We start from the raw sequence: 10,000 nt of genomic DNA, 5'->3' as shown, positions 1-10,000 counted from the left end.
CTCTCCTCCTTCCCCCTCTCCTCCTTCTCCCTCTCCTCCTTCCCCCTCTCCTCCTTCTCCCTCTCCTCCTTCTCCCTCTCCTCCTTCTCCCTCTCGTCCTTCTCCCTCTCCTCCTTCCCCCTCTCCTCCTTCTCCCTCTCCTCCTTCCCCCTCTCCTCCTTCTCCCTCTCCTCCTTCTCCCTCTCCTCCTTCTCCCTCTCTTCCTTCTCCCTCTCCTCCTTCCCCCTCTCCTCCTTCCCCCTCTCCTCCTTCTCCCTCTCCTCCTTCTCCCTCTCCTCCTTCTCCCTCTCGTCCTTCTTACATTTACATTTACATTTAAGTCATTTAGCAGACGCTCTTATCCAGAGCGACTTACAAATTGGTGAATTCACCTTCTGACATCCAGTGGAACAGCCACTTTACAATAGTGCATCTAAGTCATTAAGGGGGGGGTGAGAAGGAATACTTATCCTATCCTAGGTATTCCTTGAAGAGGTGGGGTTTCAGGTGTCTCCGGAAGGTGGTGATTGACTCCGCTGTCCTGGCGTCGTGAGGGAGTTTGTTCCACCATTGGGGGGCCAGAGCAGCGAACAGTTTTGACTGGGCTGAGCGGGAACTGTACTTCCTCAATGGTAGGGAGGCGAGCAGGCCAGAGGTGGATGAACGCAGTGCCCTTGCTTGGGTGTAGGGCCTGATCAGAGCCTGGAGGTACTGCGGTGCCGTTCCCCTCACAGCTCCGTAGGCAAGCACCATGGTCTTGTAGCGGATGCGAGCTTCAACTGGAAGCCAGTGGAGAGAGCGGAGGAGCGGGGTGACGTGAGAGAACTTGGGAAGGTTGAACACCAGACGGGCTGCGGCGTTCTGGATGAGTTGTAGGGGTTTAATGGCACAGGCAGGGAGCCCAGCCAACAGCGAGTTGCAGTAATCCAGACGGGAGATGACAAGTGCCTGGATTAGGACCTGCGCCGCTTCCTGTGTGAGGCAGGGTCGTACTCTGCGGATGTTGTAGAGCATGAACCTACAGGAACGGGCCACCGCCATGATGTTGGTTGAGAACGACAGGGTGTTGTCCAGGATCACGCCAAGGTTCTTAGCGCTCTGGGAGGAGGACACAATGGAGTTGTCAACCGTGATGGCGAGATCATGGAACGGGCAGTCCTTCCCCGGGAGGAAGAGCAGCTCCGTCTTGCCGAGGTTCAGCTTGAGGTGGTGATCCGTCATCCACACTGATATGTCTGCCAGACATGCAGAGATGCGATTCGCCACCTGGTCATCAGAAGGGGGAAAGGAGAAGATTAATTGTGTGTCGTCTGCATAGCAATGATAGGAGAGACCATGTGAGGTTATGACAGAGCCAAGTGACTTGGTGTATAGCGAGAATAGGAGAGGGCCTAGAACAGAGCCCTGGGGGACACCAGTGGTGAGAGCGCGTGGCGAGGAGACAGATTCTCGCCACGCCACCTGGTAGGAGCGACCTGTCAGGTAGGACGCAATCCAAGCGTGGGCCGCGCCGGAGATGCCCAACTCGGAGAGGGTGGAGAGGAGGATCTGATGGTTCACAGTATCGAAGGCAGCCGATAGGTCTAGAAGGATGAGAGCAGAGGAGAGAGAGTTAGCTTTAGCAGTGCGGAGCGCCTCCGTGATGCAGAGAAGAGCAGTCTCAGTTGAATGACTAGTCTTGAAACCTGACTGATTTGGATCAAGAAGGTCATTCTGAGAGAGATAGCGGGAGAGCTGGCCAAGGACGGCACGTTCAAGAGTTTTGGAGAGAAAAGAAAGAAGGGATACTGGTCTGTAGTTGTTGACATCGGAGGGATCGAGTGTAGGTTTCTTCAGAAGGGGTGCAACTCTCGCTCTCTTGAAGACGGAAGGGACGTAGCCAGCGGTCAGGGATGAGTTGATGAGCGAGGTGAGGTAAGGGAGAAGGTCCCCGGAAATGGTCTGGAGGAGAGAGGAGGGGATAGGGTCGAGCGGGCAGGTTGTTGGGCGGCCGGCCGTCACAAGAAGCGAGATTTCATCTGGAGAGAGAGGGGAGAAAGAGGTCAGAGCACAGGGTAGGGCAGTGTGAGCAGAACCAGCGGTGTCGTTTGACTTAGCAAACGAGGATCGGATGTCGTCGACCTTCTTTTCAAAATGGTTGACGAAGTCATCTGCAGAGAGGGAGGAGGGGGGGGAGGGGGAGGAGGATTCAGGAGGGAGGAGAAGGTGGCAAAGAGCTTCCTAGGGTTAGAGGCAGATGCTTGGAATTTAGAGTGGTAGAAAGTGGCTTTAGCAGCAGAGACAGAGGAGGAAAATGTAGAGAGGAGGGAGTGAAAGGATGCCAGGTCCGCAGGGAGGCGAGTTTTCCTCCATTTCCGCTCGGCTGCCCGGAGCTCTGTTCTGTGAGCTCGCAATAAGTCATCGAGCCACGGAGCGGGGGGGAGGACCGAGCCGGCCTGGAGGATAGGGGACATAGAGAGTCAAAGGATGCAGAAAGGGAAGAGAGGAGGGTTGAGGAGGCAGAGTCAGGAGAAAGGTTGGAGAAGGTATGAGCAGAGGGAAGAGATGAAAGGATGGAAGAGGAAAGAGTAGCGGGGGAGAGAGAGCGAAGGTTGGGACGGCGCGATACCATCTGAGTAGGGGCAGTGTGGGAAGTGTTGGATGAGAGCGAGAGGGAAAAGGATACAAGGTAGTGGTCGGAGACTTGGAGGGGAGTTGCAGTGAGGTTAGTGGAAGAACAGCATCTAGTAAAGATGAGGTCGAGCGTATTGCCTGCCTTGTGAGTAGGGGGAAGGTGAGAGGGTGAGGTCAAAAGAGGAGAGGAGTGGAAAGAAGGAGGCAGAGAGGAATGAGTCAAAGGTAGACGTGGGGAGGTTAAAGTCGCCCAGGACTGTGAGAGGTGAGCCGTCCTCAGGAAAGGAGCTTATCAAGGCATCAAGCTCATTGATGAACTCTCCGAGGAACCTGGAGGGCGATAAATGATAAGAATGTTAAGCTTGAAAGGGCTGGTAACTGTGACAGCATGGAATTCAAAGGAGGCGATAGATAGATGGGTAAGGGGAGAGAGAGAGAATGACCACTTGGGAGAGATGAGGATCCCGGTGCCACCACCCCGCTGACCAGAAGCTCTCGGGGTGTGCGAGAACACGTGGGCGGACGAAGAGAGAGCAGTAGGAGTAGCAGTGTTATCTGTGGTGATCCATGTTTCCGTCAGTGCCAGGAAGTCGAGGGACTGGAGGGAGGCATAGGCTGAGATGAACTCTGCCTTGTTGGCCGCAGATCGGCAGTTCCAGAGGCTACCGGAGACCAGGAACTCCACGTGGGTCGTGCGCGCTGGGACCACCAGATTAGGGTGGCCGCGGCCACGCGGTGTGGAGCGTTTGTATGGTCTGTGCAGAGAGGAGAGAACAGGGATAGATAGACACATAGTTAACAGGGTACAGAAGAGGCTACGCTAATGCAAAGGAGATTGGAATGACAAGTGGACTACACGTCTCGAATGTTCAGAAAGTTAAGCTTACGTAGCAAGAATCTTATTGACTAAAATGATTGAAATGAAACAGTACTGCTGGAGTAGGCTAGCTGGTAGTGGCTGCGATGTTGACACTACACTAATCAAGTCGTTCCGTCGAGTGTAATAGTTTCTACAGTGCTGCTATTCGGGGGCTAGCTGGCTAGCTAGCAAGGTTGATTGCGTTCCGTTACTTAAAAGAACGACAATAGCTGGCTGGCTAACCTAGAAAATCGCTCTAGGCTACACAATTGTCTTAGATACAAAGACGGCTATGTAGCTAGCTAGCTACGATCAAACAAAACAAACCGTTGTACTGTAATAGTTACTACAGTGCTGCTATTCGGGGGCTAGCTGGCTAGCTAAGTTAGAAGAACGACAATAGCTGGCCAGCTAACCTAGAAAATCGCTCTAGACTACACAATTGTCTTAGATACAAAGACGGCTATGTAGCTGGCTAGCTACGATCAAACAAATCAAACCGTTGTACTGTAATGAAGTGAAATGAAAATGTGATACTACCTGTGGAACGACGCGGAATGTTGACCGGGTAGTTGGAGTTCAATTCGGTAGAGGTTGGCTAGCTGTTGGCTAGCTAGCTAGCAGCATTTCCTACGTTAAGGACGACAAATAGCTGGCTAGCTAACCTCGGTAAATTAAGATAATCACTCTAAGTCTACACACTCTAAACTGCACAATTATCTTGGATACGAAGACAACTATGTAGCTAGCTGACACTACGCTAATCGAGTCGTTCAGTTGAGTGTAATAGTTTCTACAGTGCTAGTGGACAGTGGATGTTAGCTAGCTGCTTAGCTGCTTAGCTAGCTGCTTAGCTAGCTGCTGGGCAGAACGTTAGGATGACGAAATACGATAATTATGCAATTGTCGTTGATACAAAGACGGCTATGTAGCTGGCTAAGAAGAAATTGCTAAGATTAGACAAATCAAACCGTTGTACTATAACGAAATGTAATGAAAAGTTATAAAAAGTTATACTACCTGCGGACCGAAGTGTAGATGCGGCCGCTCGCTCCAACCGGAACCTCTCGTCCTTCTCCCTCTCCTCCTTCCCCCTCTCCTCCTTCCCCCTCTCCATCCCAATAAAGACCAGAGTTTCTGTCTCTGATGAAGCAGAACATGATTATATACCTGCTTTAATCAGACACATTGATGAGAAGAGAGGACATCCTAAAGTGTGTGTGTGTGTAGAGGGTGTGTGTGTGTGTGTGTGTGTGTAGAGGGTGTGTGTGTAGAGTGTGTGGTCGGGTGAGTGAAAGTTATCGAACAGCCCTACTGAACACCTGGATTCTTAACGATCACTGGAAGTGTGTGTGTGTGTGTGTGTGTGTGTGTGTGTGTGTGTGTGTGTGTGTGTGTGTGTGTGTGTGTGTGTGTGTGTGTGTGTGTGTGTGTGTGTGTGTGTGTGTGTGTGTGGAGCCCTAGGGGATGATGTCAGTCTGTTTTACAGCTCTCACAATTACAGGCACGTCTCTGGGTGGGTGACTCTGAGCGTGGCTCTGCCCTCAAGGGTTTCCTTAGCGACCTGCTCGGAAACGGCACGGCTTCAGATCCACATACAGTGGTCTAGTTGTCTGTCGTAGCGTAGGGTTAGCTTAGCACATACAGTGGCCTAGTTGTCTGTCGTAGCGTAGGGTTAGCTTGGTTAGCTTAGCACATACGGTGGCCTAGTTGTCTGTCGTAGCGTAGGGTTAGCTTGGTTAGCTTAGCACATACGGTGGCCTAGTTGTCTGTCGTAGCGTAGGGTTAGCTTGGTTAGCTTAGCACATACAGTGGTCTAGTTGTCTGTCGTAGCGTAGGGTTAGCTTGGTTAGCTTAGCACATACGGTGGCCTAGTTGTCTGTCGTAGCGTAGGGTTAGCTTGGTTAGCTTAGCACATACAGTGGTTTTGTTGTCTGTCGTAGCGTAGGGTTAGCTTGGTTAGCTTAGCACATATAGTGGTCTAGTTGTCTGTCGTAGCGTAGGGTTAGCTTGGTTAGCTTAGCACATACAGTGGCCTAGTTGTCTGTCGTAGCGTAGGGTTAGCTTAGCACATACAGTGGTCTAGTTGTCTGTCGTAGCGTAGGGTTAGCTTGGTTAGCTTAGCACACACGGTGGCCTAGTTGTCTGTCGTGGCGTAGGGTTAGCTTGGTTAGCTTAGCACATACAGTGGCCTAGTTGTCTGTCGTGGCGTAGGGTTAGCTTGGTTAGCTTGGTTAGCTTAACAGATAGGAAAGTCTAATCTAACAGATTTATTACCAGAGCATTGACGCTAAACTAGCCAACGTTAGTAATGTGGCTTAAATATTGGGCTAACGGGTGTTTACTGTGTTAAGAGGTGAAGGGAAAGTGTGTGGTGGGGGAGGAGGAGAGGGAGGAGAGGAGGAGGGGGAGGGAGGGGGAGGAGGAAGAGAGGGAGGGAGGGGGAGGGAGGGGGGGGAGGAGGGAGGAGGAGAGGGAGGAGAGGAGGAGGGGAGGGAGGGGGAGGAGGAAGAGAGGGAGGAGAGGGGGAGGGAGGGGGAGGGCGAGGGGAAGAGAGGGGGAGGAGAGGGAGGAGGGGGGAGGGAGGGGGAGGGAGGAAAGAGGGAGGGGAGAGGAGGAGGGAGGGGGAGGGACGAGGGACGAGAGGGAGGAGAGGAGGGGGGGGAGGGAGGGGGAGGAGGAAGAGAGGGGGAGAGGAGGAGGGGGAGGGAGGGGGGAGGAGGAGGAGAGGGAGGAGAGGAGGAGGGGGAGGGAGGGAGGGGGAGGGACGAGGAAGAGAGGGAGGAGAGGAGGAGGGAGGGGGAGGAGGAAGAGAGGGAGGAGAGGGGGAGGGAGGGGGGGGACGAGGAAGAGAGGGAGGAGAGGAGGAGGGGGAGGGAGGGGGAGGAAGAGGGGGAGGAGGAGGAGGGGGAGGGAGGGGGGGGGGGAGGAAGAGAGGGGGAGAGGAGGAGGGGGAGGGGGGGGGGGGAGGGAGGAAGGGAGGGAGGAGAGGAGGAGGGGGAGGGAGGGGGGGAGGAGGAAGAGGGGGGGAGGGAGGGGGGGGGGGAGGAAGAGAGGGAGGAGAGGAGGAGGGGGAGGGGGAGGGGGAGGAAGAGGAGGAGGGGGAGGGAGGAGGAAGAGAGGGAGGAGGAGGAAGAGAGGGGGAGAGGTGGGGGAAGAGGGGGGGGGGAGGAAGAGAGGGGGAGGGGAGGAAGGGGAGGAGAAAGAGAGGGGGAGGGAGGAGAAAGAGAGGGAGGAGGGGGAGGAGGAAGAGAGGGGGTAGGAAGAGAGGGGGAGGGGGAAGAGAGGGGGGAGGTGGGGGGAAGAGAGGGGGAGGAAGAGAGGGGGGAGGGGGAGGAAGGGGAGGAGAAAGAGGGGGGGAGGGGAGGAGGGGGAGGAGGAAAGAGGGGGGAGGGGAGGAGGGGGAGGAGGAAGAGAGGGGGATGAAGAGATGGAGGAGGAAGAGATGGGGGAGGAGGAAGAGATGGGGGAGGAGGAAGAGAGGGGGGGGAGAGGTTTCCAACCACAAGGCGTTGACGTTTGACAACCTGCCTGTTGAGACGAAGCAAAAATGTGTGTGTGGGTGTGTGTGTGAGTGTGTGTGGCTCCCTGTAATATGCTGGTTCCAGGCAGGTTTGAAAGGTTCAACAGTTCAGTACGTGAGTAGATGTGTTGACTCTGTTCATTGGTCAGTCTCTATGGTCACTGAGTCTGTTCATTGGTCAGTCTCTATGGTCACTGAGTCTGTTCATTGGTCAGTCTCTATGTTCACTGAGTCTGTTCATTGGTCAGTCTCTATGGTCACTGAGTCTGTTCATTGGTCAGTCTCTATGGTCACTGAGTCTGTTCATTGGTCAGTCTCTATGGTCACTGAGTCTGTTCATTGGTCAGTCTCTATGGTCACTGAGTCTGTTCATTGGTCAGTCTCTATGGTCACTGAGTCTGTTCATTGGTCAGTCTCTATGTTCACTGAGTCTGTTCATTGGTCAGTCTCTATGTTCACTGAGTCTGTTCATTGGTCAGTCTCTATGGTCACTGAGTCTGTTCATTGGTCAGTCTCTATGGTCACTGAGTCTGTTCATTGGTCAGTCTCTATGGTCACTGAGTCTGTTCATTGGTCAGTCTCTATGTTCACTGAGTCTGTTCATTGGTCAGTCTCTATGTTCACTGAGTCTGTTCATTGGTCAGTCTCTATGTTCACTGAGTCTGTTCATTGGTCAGTCTCTATGGTCACTGAGTCTGTTCATCAAATCAAATCAAATCAAATTTTATTTGTCACATACACATGGTTAGCAGATGTTAATGCGAGTGTAGCGAAATGCTTGTGCTTCTAGTTCCGACAATGCAGTAATAACCAACAAGTAATCTAACTAACAATTCCTAACCTACTGTCTTATACACAGTGTAAGGGGATAAAGAATATGTACATAAGGATATATGAATGAGTGATGGTACAGAGCAGCATAGGCCAGATACAGTAGATGTTATCGAGTACAGTATAAACATGTGAGATGAGTATGTAAACAAAGTGGCATAGTTAAAGTGGCTAGTGATACATGTATTACATAAGGATGCAGTCGATGATATAGAGTACAGTATATACGTATGCATATGAGATGAATAATGTAGGGTAAGTAACATTATTTAAGGTAGCATTGTTTAAAGTGGCTAGTGATATATTTACAACATTTCCCATCAATACCCATTCTTAAAGTGGCTGGAGTTGAGTCAGTGTGTTGGCAGCAGCCATTCAATGTTAGTGGTGGCTGTTTAACAGTCTGATGGCCTTGAGATAGAAGCTGTTTTTCAGTCTCTCGGTCCCAGCTTTGATGCACCTGTACTGACCTCGCCTTCTGGATGATAGCGGGGTGAACAGGCAGTGGCTCGGGTGGTTGATGTCCTTAATGATCTTTATGGCCTTCCTGTAACATCGGGTGGTGTAGGTGTCCTGGAGGGCAGGTAGTTTGCCACCTACCTGCCCCCCCTCATTGGTCAGTCTCTATGGTCACTGAGTCTGGGAGGGAGGGAGAGGGACAGGGAGAGAGGGAGAGAGGGAGAGGGACAGGGAGCGAGGGAGAGAGGGACAGGGAGGGAGGGAGAGAGGGAGAGGGACAGGGAGCGAGGGAGAGAGGGACAGGGAGCGAGGGAGAGAGGGACAGGGAGAGAGGGAGAGAGGGAGAGGGACAGGGGAGCGAGGAGAGAGGGACAGGGAGCGAGGGAGAGAGGGACAGGGAGGGAGGGAGAGAGGGAGAGGGACAGGGAGCGAGGGAGAGAGGGACAGGGAGCGAGGGAGAGAGGGACATGGAGGGAGGGAGAGAGGGAGAGGGACAGGGAGCGAGGGAGAGAGGGACAGAGAGCGAGGGAGAGAGGGACATGGAGGGAGGGAGAGAGGGACAGGGAGGGAGGGAGAGAGGGACAGGGAGGGAGGGAGAGAGGGACAGGGAGGGAGGGAGAGAGGGACAGGGAGGGAGGGAGAGAGGGAGAGGGACAGGGAGCGAGGGAGAGAGGGACAGGGAGCGAGGGAGAGAGGGACATGGAGGGAGGGAGAGAGGGACAGGGAGCGAGGGAGAGAGGGACAGGGAGCGAGGGAGAGAGGGACAGGGAGCGAGGGAGAGAGGGACAGGGAGGGAGGGAGAGAGGGACAGGGAGGGAGGGAGAGAGGGAGAGGGACAGGGAGCGAGGGAGAGGGAGAGGGAGGGAGGGAGAGAGGGACAGGGAGGGAGGGAGAGAGGGACAGGGAGCGAGGGAGAGAGAGAGGGACAGGGAGGGAGGGAGTGAGGGAGAGGGGAGGGAGGGAGGGAGAGAGGGAGAGGGGGAGGGAGGGAGGGAGAGGGACAGGGGAGAGAGAGAGGGACAGGGAGAGAGAGAGGGACAGGGAGGGAGAGGGACAGGGAGGGAGGGAGGGAGGGAGAGGGACAGGGAGGGAGGGAGGGTGAGGGACAGGTGGAGAGAGGGACAGGGGAGAGAGAGGGAGAGAGGGACAGGGAGAGAGGGACAGGGAGAGAGGGAGGGAGAGGGACAGGGGAGAGAGGGAGAGGGAGAGGGAGGGAGGGAGAGGGACAGGGAGAGAGGGAGAGGGAGAGGGAGGGAGGGAGAGGGACAGGGAGAGAGAGAGAGGGAGAGGGAGGGAGGGAGAGAGGGACAGGGAGGGAAGGAGGGAGAGGGACAGTGAGGGAGGGAGACGGACAGGGAGGGAGGGAGAGGGAGGGAGGGAGAGACAGGGAGGGAGAGAGAGGGAGAGAGAGGGACAGGGAGGGAGGGAGTGAGAGAGAGGGAGGATTTGTATAAAGTCAGTGGCTTTAAAAGGCTGTTCTACTCCAGAGATGGACGTAATGCTACTCACATCTCAGTGTCTGTCTGTCATCTGGTGACCTGGAGCCTCCAGTAACAATCTTGCAGGTCATTGGCTAATGGTCGCCCAGGGAAACGAATGGAGCTATGTTGATTGGCTGTTGATCCTAACAAGTTCTGACAGCCTCGTTAGTGACACCTGATTGGTCGATTAGTGACATCAGTCACTCCTCAATTACTAGAGAAAGAGACAGAGGACAGAGAGAGAGAGAGAGGAGA

The 10,000-nt window shown here is 54.1% G+C and overlaps 1 protein-coding gene and 1 long non-coding RNA gene across 2 annotated transcripts in view; one reads left to right on the top strand and one right to left on the bottom strand.

The window, feature by feature from the left end:
* Nucleotides 1-10,000, top strand: part of LOC135507226 (slit homolog 2 protein-like) — a 640,120-nt gene that overhangs the window by 68,503 nt on the left and 561,617 nt on the right.
* Nucleotides 2,981-4,516, bottom strand: LOC135507229 (uncharacterized). Its single transcript, XR_010450627.1, has 3 exons — nucleotides 4,472-4,516; nucleotides 3,992-4,081; nucleotides 2,981-3,347 (listed from the first exon to the last, which is right to left on the bottom strand). It is a non-coding gene; the product is annotated as an uncharacterized LOC135507229 (long non-coding RNA).

This window comes from Oncorhynchus masou, chromosome 20, assembly GCF_036934945.1.
Source record: "Oncorhynchus masou masou isolate Uvic2021 chromosome 20, UVic_Omas_1.1, whole genome shotgun sequence".
Classification (NCBI taxonomy): Eukaryota; Metazoa; Chordata; class Actinopteri; order Salmoniformes; family Salmonidae; genus Oncorhynchus; species Oncorhynchus masou.
This window is presented reverse-complemented; position numbering and strand designations above follow the sequence as displayed.